The sequence below is a fragment of the Lonchura striata genome, chromosome 4, assembly GCF_046129695.1.
Source record: "Lonchura striata isolate bLonStr1 chromosome 4, bLonStr1.mat, whole genome shotgun sequence".
In the NCBI taxonomy this organism is placed as follows: Eukaryota; Metazoa; Chordata; class Aves; order Passeriformes; family Estrildidae; genus Lonchura; species Lonchura striata.
In genome coordinates this window covers 34,687,752-34,698,778 of record NC_134606.1, presented here as the reverse complement: position 1 = coordinate 34,698,778, position 11,027 = coordinate 34,687,752, and positions in this window count along the sequence as shown.

The window sequence follows — 11,027 nt, the reverse complement described above, 5'->3', positions numbered from 1 at the left end:
CGTGCCCAACCTGAGGACTATCTGGCTCGCGCTTCTGGACCTTGGGGACATACGGCCGGACGAACTTGGAAGGGACCCATCTCAGGCCTGAGGGCGTGGATACGCAAGCGTATCCCCGTCCCCAGGTGACTAAGTCATAGGGTCCCTCCTGCCGCCAGGTCTCAGGATCTTTAATGAGAACTGGCGGCCTTTCCCTGACCTGGCTCTGCTCTGAGGAGTTGAAATGCCTCACGATGGGAGGGTTGAGGCATTCAAAAGAACAATTAAGGAAATTTAAGGTGAAAAGGGCCCGCGATAGTTGAACCTGGGGGGACTCATTTTTTGATGCTGAGTGTTGTTGTTTTAGCATCTTTTTGATGTTCTGATGAGTCTTCTCCACCACGGCTTGACCCGATGGGGAATAGGCGATGCCAGTTTTATGTTCTATTCCCCATTGCTGTAGGAAGCCTGCGAGCTCCCTGGAGGTGTACCCGGGGGCGTTATCGGTTTTGATTTGTTTTGGGACGCCCAGCATAGAGAAGGCCTGTATTAGATGTTTCTCTACATCTTTGGCCTTCTCCCCTGTATGGGCAGAGGCGAAAACTGCTCTGGAGAAGGTATCCACGGAGACGTGGACGTACTTCATCTTCCCGAAGGAAGGGATGTGAGTAACGTCCATTTGCCACACCTCACAGGACTTCAGACCCCTGGGATTAGCCCCTGCGCTCACCGATGGTAGTGGGAGCGACTTACAGGACGGGCATGTGGCCACAATGGCCTTGGCCTGGTCTCGGGTTAGATGGAACTGCCGGACCAGACCAGGCGCATTCTGATGGTAGAGCTGGTGGCTGATCTTAGCTTGTTGGAATTTGTCTGGGAGTGGCGTCAGCTGTGCGGGGGCGGCAGCGAGGGAATCGGCACGCCGATTGCCCTCGGCCAAGAACCCCGGCAGGTCGGTGTGTGACCTGATATGCATCACATAGAATGGTTGCTCTCGGTGGGAGACTAGCTTTATCAGCTTGGAGAGCAACTTATTGAGGGCATCGTTGGAAACACCTTGCAGGATGGCATCCTGTGCCCTAGACACTACACCTGCTACATAGGCCGAATCAGTAACCAAATTGAAAGGTTCAGAGAACCGCTCAAAAGCTCTAACGACTGCGGCCAACTCAGCTACCTGAGGGGATCCTTCCACCTCAACAACATCTGCCTCCCACCGCTGAGTTTGAGGATCTTTCCAAGTCACTACTGACTTGTGGGACCCTCCAGACGCGTCTGTAAAAACTGTCAGAGCCTTTAAGGGTTTTTTACTCTGAATTTGTTTTGTTGATAGTGCAAATTGAACATCCGAATTGAAAATTTTGTGGGCCGGTCTCAAAACAGAAATTTTCCCGGTGTAGCTGTCTAGTGCAAACTGCAACGATTCGTTCGATTGCAGTAGGTGTTCCAACATTGCCTTTGTAAAGTGGCCCGATTCTAATTGTAACGGAATGTGAATGCATTCGAAGTCACACCCTGCCAACTCCCGAATCCGCATTCTGGCTTTGCGGATCAATTCTGCCACCAGCTCTTGTGGCTGCGTCATTCTTTTGGATCTAGAGTGACTCAGGAATACCCACTCTATGATGGAGAGTGGGTCCCTTTTGTCATGATCCTTGCCCTTCTCCAGGGTGTCTGTCCACTGGAAAATGACTCCATGGAGGTGCGGCAGTCTGCCCAGTATGATGAATTTGAAGGGCAGGCCCGGATTACACCTGTGGGCCTGCCTGGCAGACATCGCCTCCTGGACCCTCTGCAGAGCTGCTTTGGCCTCTGGGGTGAGCTCCCTGGGAGAACTAGGCTCGTCCCCCCCTTTCAATAAATCGAAAAGGGGGGCTAGGTCTTCGTTGTTAATACCTAACCAGGGTCTCACCCAGTTTAAAGACCCACACAGCTGCTGCACGTCTGCTAGATTTCGAATTGAATTCTTGATAGCCAATTTTTGCGGAACAATGGTCCGCTTGTTTATTTCCAAGCCCAGGTACTTCCAGGGTGGCATCTTTTGAATCTTATCTTCTCGCAGCTCGAACCCTACAGCAACCAACGCATTGGTTGTCAGTTCAAGCGCGTGTGTAAGTAAATCGCCGTTGGGGGCACAAATAAGAATATCATCCATATAATGTTGGATGATCACGCCCTCGGTGGCTGCACGCACAGGGGACAGCAATGAAGAGACGTACCACTGGCAGATACTCGGGCTGTTCTTCATGCCTTGTGGAAGTACCTTCCAGTGGTATCTCTCCATTGGGGCTTCTCGGTTGATGGAGGGAACCGAGAAGGCGAACCGTGGCGCATCATCAGGGTGCAGGGGAATTTGGAAGAAACAGTTCTTTATATCAATTACCGCCAATTCCCAATTTTCGGGCAACATCGTAGGGGACGGCATCCCTGGTTGGAGAGGACCCATATCTTCGATGACATTGTTTATTGCACGGAGGTCGTGGAGGAGGCGCCACTCGTCTTTGCCTGGTTTTTTCAAGACAAAGACGGGGGAATTCCAGGGAGATGTTGTTTCCTGGATGTTCCCTTTGGCGAGCTGCTCCTTCACGAGCTCCCGGAGCGCTTTCAATTTCTGCTTATTGAGCGGCCACTGCTCTACCCACACTGGTGTATCTGTGAGCCAATTGAGCTTTTGGGTAGGACGCTCCTCAGTGACCGCTGCCCGAAAAACCTGGGGGGTCGGGATGTCAATTGTGACCCCCCACTGGGCCATCAGGTCTCTCCCCCACAAGGGTTCCGTATAATCTAAAACGAACGGGCGTAAATAGGCCGATTGCCCGTTCGGCCCCTCAAATTTTACGATGTTTTTAGATTGTTTGGCCAATTGAGAACCCCCTACACCTTGAATTTTTCCCGCCACGTTTTGCAATTCCCATCGTGACGGCCAGTCCCGTTCGGGGATGACCGTCACGTCTGCCCCTGTGTCCAGGAGTCCGTTAAGGTGTTTGAACTCCCCATCCTTCCTCATGTAACAGGATAACTTTGGTCTTTCCTTCCCAATGACCTGGGCCTGGCACACCTGGTAATCTTGCTTTGCTGATTTTTTCCATAAATCTTCAGGGTGTACCGGAGGCCCAGAGATCGGAATGGCTTGGGCGATGATTTGGCCCTTGGGAAGGAAGACCGGAGGATGGGAGCAATGCAGCCACAAAACCAGTTGTTCAGGGTCTCTAGATGTTAGACAGGGTGCGATGGTAATGTCGAGTGGCGTGAATTTTGTGTCCCCAAGAACGATATACTTACTGCGGATGTTCCTCCAGGTTCCTGGGTCCCTTGTGTCGACTGTGATGAAATGCCAGTCGTCGTCCTTCAGATACAGAGCCTCGGTCAGGGCCAACCTATATGGGGAGAAACCGGAAGAGGTGTTGAGGACCGGCTTGGGATGGTCGGGGTCCCGGCCAAGCCAAGCGGCAGGAATGAAGTCGACATCCTCCCGCATATAGGCTGGTTCGTCCGTCGTAGTCCGATGTGTCATGTCCGGTAGATTGTCCTCAGGTGGGCTTTGATGACCATTGTCCCTCCCCTCCTCAGTTGTTAGGGAACCCACCACATTTGTGTCTTTGCGCAGGGAGGGACTGCGCTGACCCCCTAGTTTTTTTGTTTCCCCCCAAGGTTGGGGGCACTCCTCCCCTGTTGTTGCTGTTGGAATTTGATAAATTCTTCTCTCATTGGGCATCGAGAAGCCCAATGACCCCTCTGCCTGCATAGGTTGCAGGCCTGCTGCGGTTGGAATCCCCTCGGGGGTGCCCCTGGGGGGCGGCGGTCCGAGGATGGTGTGGCTGGCGGCGTCACAGCTTCTGCAAAGGCTACCCTCCTGGCTGGTGTTCGGGGGGCCCTTTGCGTATCCGGGGCAGGAACCGTCACCTTCTTGGCGCAGACCTGTAACATATTCTGCAAGGTCGGCTCAGGTTCCAAGGGGAGGCTGAGGATCGCCTGTCGGCATGCCTCATTGGCGTTTTGCTTCGCCACCGTGGCGAGCATGCCTTCCCTCAGCCTCTCATCCGGGACCTGAGCCTCCATTGCGCGGTGGAGCCTATCGACAAAGGTGACAAATGGCTCATACAGTTCCTGTTTAATAGATAAAAAGTCAATTGCCGTTCCGCTGGGTCTTAATTTAAGTAGTGCTTTTTCCGCCGCCCTGGTGCTAATTTGCAACGCCTCCCGCGGGATCTTTTCCGCTTGCTTCCCCCCCTGTTGCCAATCCCCTTCCCCGCACAGATGGTCCAAAGATATCACCGCCCCATCCTCATCTCTGGAGCTGTCTGCGCTGGCCCAGAGGTCGGGTAAAACTTCCCGAATCTCCCGCTTCCATTCGGACTCCCAGATGAGAAACTCTCCATGGGTTATCAAACAGGAGAAGAGAGTCCGAATGTCAGCGGGGACATGTTCGGCAGAGGAGAGGGTCGCTTTCAGCAAACCCCTGAAATACTCGCTCTCTCTGCCGAACTCCTTCTGGGCCTTACAGAGCTCCTTGATGGTTTGCTGAGAGATGGGGGACCATTGTGCTAGGGGCCTGCCCCCCCGCCGCGGGGTGTAGGTGACTGGCGCGGCTGAGAAGGCCGGTAGGGGTTGGGATGGATCAGGGTTCCCACGCTCCCCCCTTCCGGAACCGATGGCGAGGGAACCGGAAGTGAGGTCGTGGGAACCAGGGGGCGGAGCGGAAGAGGCGTGGCAAGGGGCAGAAGGAGTGGCCTGGTGGGAGTTCACCTCCCCGGGGGTGGAGCTGAGGGGCGGGGTGAACCCCGCATCACAGGGGGTGTGGTTAGGGTAGGGTGGAGGAGGGACGTGGGCGGGAAGGTCCGGGGAAGGGGCGGAGCTTCGGGAGGCGGGAAGAAAGGGATTGTGGGAAGAAGAAGAGGCACAAGTGGCGGGAAAAGAAGACATGCGGCCACCGCCATCTTGTGCCCTGGGGAGGGAGAGGGAAGGGGAGCCATTTTGTGTGGCTCGGGGGGAAAGGGGGGATGAGGGATTTTCGGGGTTTTGTGGCACCTTAAAACGAACAGAACACTTACGGGACGGGGCTGTACATTGCGGGGAAGAAGGGGAAGGGGTAGAAGCATGGGCAGTGCCTGCACTGCCCCGCGGGGAGTCTAGGACATTCTCAGAGAGCCCAGATTCTGCCTGCGGACGACGCCGGGATGACTGTCTGAGAATGCCCGACTTTAGGGAAGAGGGAGAGGGAAGAGGGGTAGGATTTTTTGCGCTAAGCGCAGAACTGGGGACCGGTTTGTCATCGGCTGGCTGTGGCAGGCTTTCATAATGATTTTTAATAATATCTCTAATTTGTAAAGCCAATAGGGTGAATTTGGAGAGAGAAAGATCCTGCTGTCGCAAGATCTCTCTCCCTACCTGATCCCAAAAGGGGATTTGATATAATTTAGCTGCCGAAACGTTGGGAAAAGCCTGCGACAGCCACCGGACAAACTTTTTAATCTCAGATTTCTTAACTTTAACCCCCCCCATTAACAGGATGCCCACAACTTGGGTATATAAGCCTTTCTGAGGCACGGACAGTTTTGCACCCATACTGTCGGTTGGAAAATGTGCCTCGGAGCGTACAGTGGGGGAAATTAACAACTGAAAAGAGAAGACTGTCCCTCCCGCTCTCTCCCTAAGCCTTCAACCTCCCGCCCGGGAAGGGAGGCACCAAAGAAAAGGGATTCTTTCCCCACCCCAGGGAAAAAGAAAACCCAACCAAAGAGGGAGTAAACCCTCAACCGGGAAGGATAGGGGAGTGCCGGGGGAGCCCAAATAAAGAGAAACCAAGGGATCCCCAAGGGAAGGACAGAAACGAAAAAATCCCACTGTATCTCACCGACGAGGGGAGCCGACTCCAGCGGTGCTGTCTGGAGCTGCCGGATCCGTCCCCCGGGAGCGCCGCCCACTAAAACGCGGGTCTGCTCCCACCGGGGGTAGCTGACGGCCACGAGGATAAAATCTTCAGGTCCCGAGGACCCTAAAATCCTCTGACGAGGGGTCCAGCGCCTAAAAACGGGGCCCCACGTTGGGCGCCAACTGCCGCGCTCCCGCCCCAGACCCTCGATCTCTCTAGCCCCGGCTAGCTCTCCTTGGGGCGAGAGTGGGCAGTGGAGGCACCCCCCGCTGCTCCGTAGTAGGGTTTGGAGGGTGCCTTGTGGGTTCACGGGAAGGCGCTGGCAAGCCTCGTCAGTTGCAAGGAAAGGCGGATCCAGTTGGGGGCTGAATCTTCTTTATTGAGGGCCAACGGGGCCAACCGCACAGAAGTGGTGCCAGCCAACTGGAACCCTGGGCTGGGCTTAACATGAACCTTTTATGGGTTATGGGCGGGGTGGATCATGAGGGGGGAACCAATTGGGAACAGGGAAGGGAGTGGCTCCGGGATGGGGTGATGTGACCTGGTCCAATGGGGAAGGGGAATGGGAGTGGCCCCAGGCCCTCGCCCAATCACTCAGTGCCCTAAGGAGAAGCTTCTGGATAGAGGGGAAGGAACACCGAGTGACGGACAAGGTACCTGGGAGGGGATAGGGGAGTGACTCAGCACTTTCCAGGTTGATGGATGGGTACTGGAAAGGCGGGAAGGGAGGACCAGGCGGGAAAACAGAACAAAAGGATGTACCAACTGGGTAATAGGGGGAAACAGGGACAGACCATTGGGGAAATACAATTATATATAAAACCGTACATAAAATATAAAGAAAACGCACTACCACACAAAGTCACCTTAAATGAACTTCTTTGAAATATTTTTCTCTTCTATTGCGCCTATCTTTCTTTTCTAGGTCTGTTTTAAAAATTATTATCTCGGTGCAAAAAAAGTGTCTAAAAATCTTTTGTGCACCACTAAAAAATTTGCATGCATATAATAATAATAAAATAATAATAGTAATCATACATAACTAACACATAAGATAAAGTATAGTTTCTTCAGAAAACAAAAACATATGACAGCTAAAATGTTTTTGAAAATGTACCTATTTAATGTATTTTCATCAAAACACAATTTAGTACATGTATTGCAGCAGGGTGGATAAATGTGGAATCCTGAGGTGTTTCCCCTGCCCTGTGGAACAAAATGTGACTGACTTTTCAGTGTAATTAATTTTATTAATTTAAGTTTTGATTTAATCCATAAGTGTGGCATTTTAAATTAAATTTTGTCCAGAAGGCTTATCCCAGCAAATAATACTTCAGATGAAACTACTTCCAGACTTTGGGAGAAAATTTATTTAACAATCTCTTCTATCATTTGTTAATTGCAGTAATCCTTGCATTGGAATCATGATCATGGCTAAATCATGATCATGTCGTACTATGTGGTTGCTACTTGAATCAGTAAAACCATTCTGGAGACAAAGATGGTTGTTGTCATATGAATGCCCTCACTTTTCAACTCACTTTCTAAAATTGTGTACTATGTTTTATTCATTGTTATTATCAGAGTTTACTCTGATCAAATATGCATTCTAATAGTGTATCATTCCCTATCAATATGAACTTTGTTTACTATACACAGAAAAAAAAGTAGAGGATCGGAGACTGTGTTATTTTTTAATACCAGAAATACTCTCCAGTGCTTTGTTAAAACTATCTTCATCAAGGCATGATAGGAATAGGCTGTTTTTTCAAGTTTGTTGAAAACAAAGGCTTCACCCCCTTTAAAAAATGACTGGTCTCATTTCAATTTATGATATTTATCATTTTAGCAGTTTCAGTTTTCTTTCTTGTACATTTTCAAAGGTAAACTGCTGCTATTTTTATCACTGCATTTTTTCCTAAAGATGTGTGGCTGTTGTATATTCTCTGTCTTCTGATATATTCTATGACATATCTATTAAGTATGTATGGTAAGTAAGTATGTAAAATACATAGAGACTATGCCTGTACAGTAATTTGATAGAAAATATGGAATATTAATCAGGCATCAAATGGATCAAATAATGTGTAGTAAGTCTGTAGTTTTAGAAGTCTGACCTATTTTTTCCCCTGCAATTAATTTTTATTTGTTAAAAGACATACCAGCAAAAGTGGCATCTTTGATTGTGTTTACTTCCAGAACTATGTGAGCTTTAGTTATAAGCAATCCTCTGCTTGTGTTTAAAGAACTTACATTCATTATCTTTGCACATATTTGTCTTTGAAGTAGCAAATATAGACTCCTGCTAGTCTACAGATAGTATGAAATTATGATTCTGTCTACAGTCTGTAAGAAGTAGCAGATGAAAGGGCATTTTATTTCAGTGTCTCACTCATAAAACCAGGTTTCAGTCAAGGAGAAAAACAGATTACAGATCAATCCATGTAATAAACGTAATACCCAGAAGCTGAAAAATGTATCTAAAATTTATAATAAAATTCTCTTGGAAACCAGATGGGACATAGAACTTCCTCTCCATTTGGTGTTTTAAGATATGTATGGACTTTCAAGCAGCATTTTTCATTGTTTAACTTGAGAAACAGAAGCAGCATCTTGTTCTGCACACTGTATGCATTTTGCTGATTATTTTATAAAAAGAAGAATTAATCCAGATTAGAAGTTATGCCTCTGAAAATGACTCTTGATCAGCAAATAACCTAGTAATTGGGTGCATGGCTGGATCAGCTGCCTTTGGCTCTATTATCATCTACTGCTTGAGAGGACAATTAAGATTGTAAATATATACATGCATGCAGACAAACAGGCTTTGAGGACAAGACATTATAAATTGTATCTTAACATTTAATTGCTCCCTGATTCCTGTATATATCCATTTAAAATGGAGAACATAATTGCAAGGAACTTCTTCAATTTCCAGCTGCTAGTGAAGCATACTTTGCTTTTTAACTACTCCAGTAATGTGAAATCCTAATTTCCTAATCCTCAGCAATACTAGGAAAAACATCTGGGCTCACATTTATGCCATTAGTAATTTACACTTGTTTCATGCTTATTAGGCATTGTATTTTTTGTATGGATCTATCCTTCTATTTAGACACAGTTACAAAATATGCCAACAGCTATTTCTCTGTAACAATGCATTTTTCCAAACAGGCAATCTCTATCATGTAAGTAATTTTGAAATCCTTTGCTTAGGAACTGAATGTTTCCTGCTAGAAAAAATAATGAGAAACTAGTCTTGAACTTCTCAAGTCATGACATTGCCTGCTTGGTAGAGAGTGCTGGTGAGGAAGATGGTTTCTGAAACAAGTCTGTTGGCAGTCAGGGTGATTTGAGTACATTCAAAAATTTTCAGTACAACACTGCCTTATGCCTTCATAATCTCTGATTAGAACATTTTCATGTAGTCGTCTCTTGTCTGGCATTTCTGTGTCACAGTATAATTTCTGAAACAGCCTTAAGCCTGACATAAAAGCTAATATGTGACTGTCAAGTTATCACTTACAATTTGTCAGTTCAGGAGCTTTACCACAGATTTTTTATCCCCGCGGTCTATCTTAGAAATCATGAAAAATCTTCTGGTAGGCCAGTTTGTTGGCAGCAGTGCCCAAGTGAGCAGCACAGTCTGATGAGTACTATGTGTTCAAGTAGAATTTGGACTGCCTCATCACTCTTAACAAATCAGATGTAATGTTACATGGGCATAGGTGGTTTGATGGCAATCATGACAGACCACACCACATAAGGTTTCTCTACTTCCTTGACACTGGTGGCAGTGCACAAATATTTTACAGGGTAACACTGATGTCCATCAATTATGCATATATGCATAGTGATTAGGCAGGGCAATGCACACATGCACAAACACATGGATTAACATGGTCAGTGAACACCTGATTATATGCACATGACTATCACAACGGAGCTATAGATGGCTGTTTTTAAGGCTATCTGTATCATAAAACTGCTGCTGTATATTCAGTTTTCTTTTTAAGTTGAATTTCTGAGTTTATTCACTAGGTGGCAATGCAGTATGTCATTTGTGCAAAATTTACAGCAGCATGGAAGCGATCAGAAATAACTGCACTACATAAATGTTTTACACTGGGTTACAATAAAGAAATGTTCATTAATTCTTAGTCTATTTTTAAAAAAAATATGCTCACGAAAATTTATACTTTATTTATAACCTAAGTAGAAAATACATGAGGTTGTTATAGATTACAAAGCCCTAAGAGCCACATGCACACAGTGGACACCATCATCTCTAGTTCTTAGTTTGAAAGTGTCAGAGAAGGGCTGGAGTGTGATAACAAAAGCAGCACATGTAGCTCAGTTACCTCAGGGGAAAAAGTTAATTTCAGTCAGTGGGAGAAACCTGGTTACAGACAGGAATTAGAAAGATTTTATTAGAATGAGTTACTGAAATATATCTTCTCTGATCATAACAGAGTTGTAAGCATCGATGTGAAAGCTGATCCACAGCAGAAGAAAAATGTGTATAGCTTTATCTATGAGTTCTTTGGGTTTCTCTCTTGTAACACCGATGCTTTAGAAAATGCCCAGATGCGGTGGTGTGTTTTTATTTTATTTTATTTGATATTTGTTCAATGCCTGTTCACCCCCCAACCCCCCAGTCTCCTCCTCTCCCCAGTTGTCAATCTCCCCAAGCTCTGCCCTAACCCACTCCCCTCCAAGTTGTCAATCTTCCCTTTCCCTGCCCCTTTCCCCAGAACATTCCCTGTCATTCCTCTCAGCCTCCTCCCCTGCTTCCAGACCCTTCCCTGTCTATTCAGTGAGGCTCAACACCCTATTGGTTACTTTGTGTTACTCCACTCCCCTGTTTCCCCTGATAGGTTTGTGTTATGTTAGTCCCGCCTTAAACTCCTCCCCAGCCCTACCCTCATTGGTTGCTGTTCCTACTCCCCTCCCCTTAAGTTCTGTATAAAACCTTTGTTCGCCCTCTCCCCAAGGTCTTGGGGCTCACCGAATAAATCCATCTTGTTCGCCCCCAAGTCCCGTGTCGCCTTCCTCTGTTCCCGCGCCACCGACTGGAACAGCAGAGCACCCCGGGGGGAGCGGCCGCCCCTTCTCTTCCCTCTCGCCGCCCAGCACGCCACCGCTCGGGGTATCGCGGCGAGGGGGGGCGCACGCC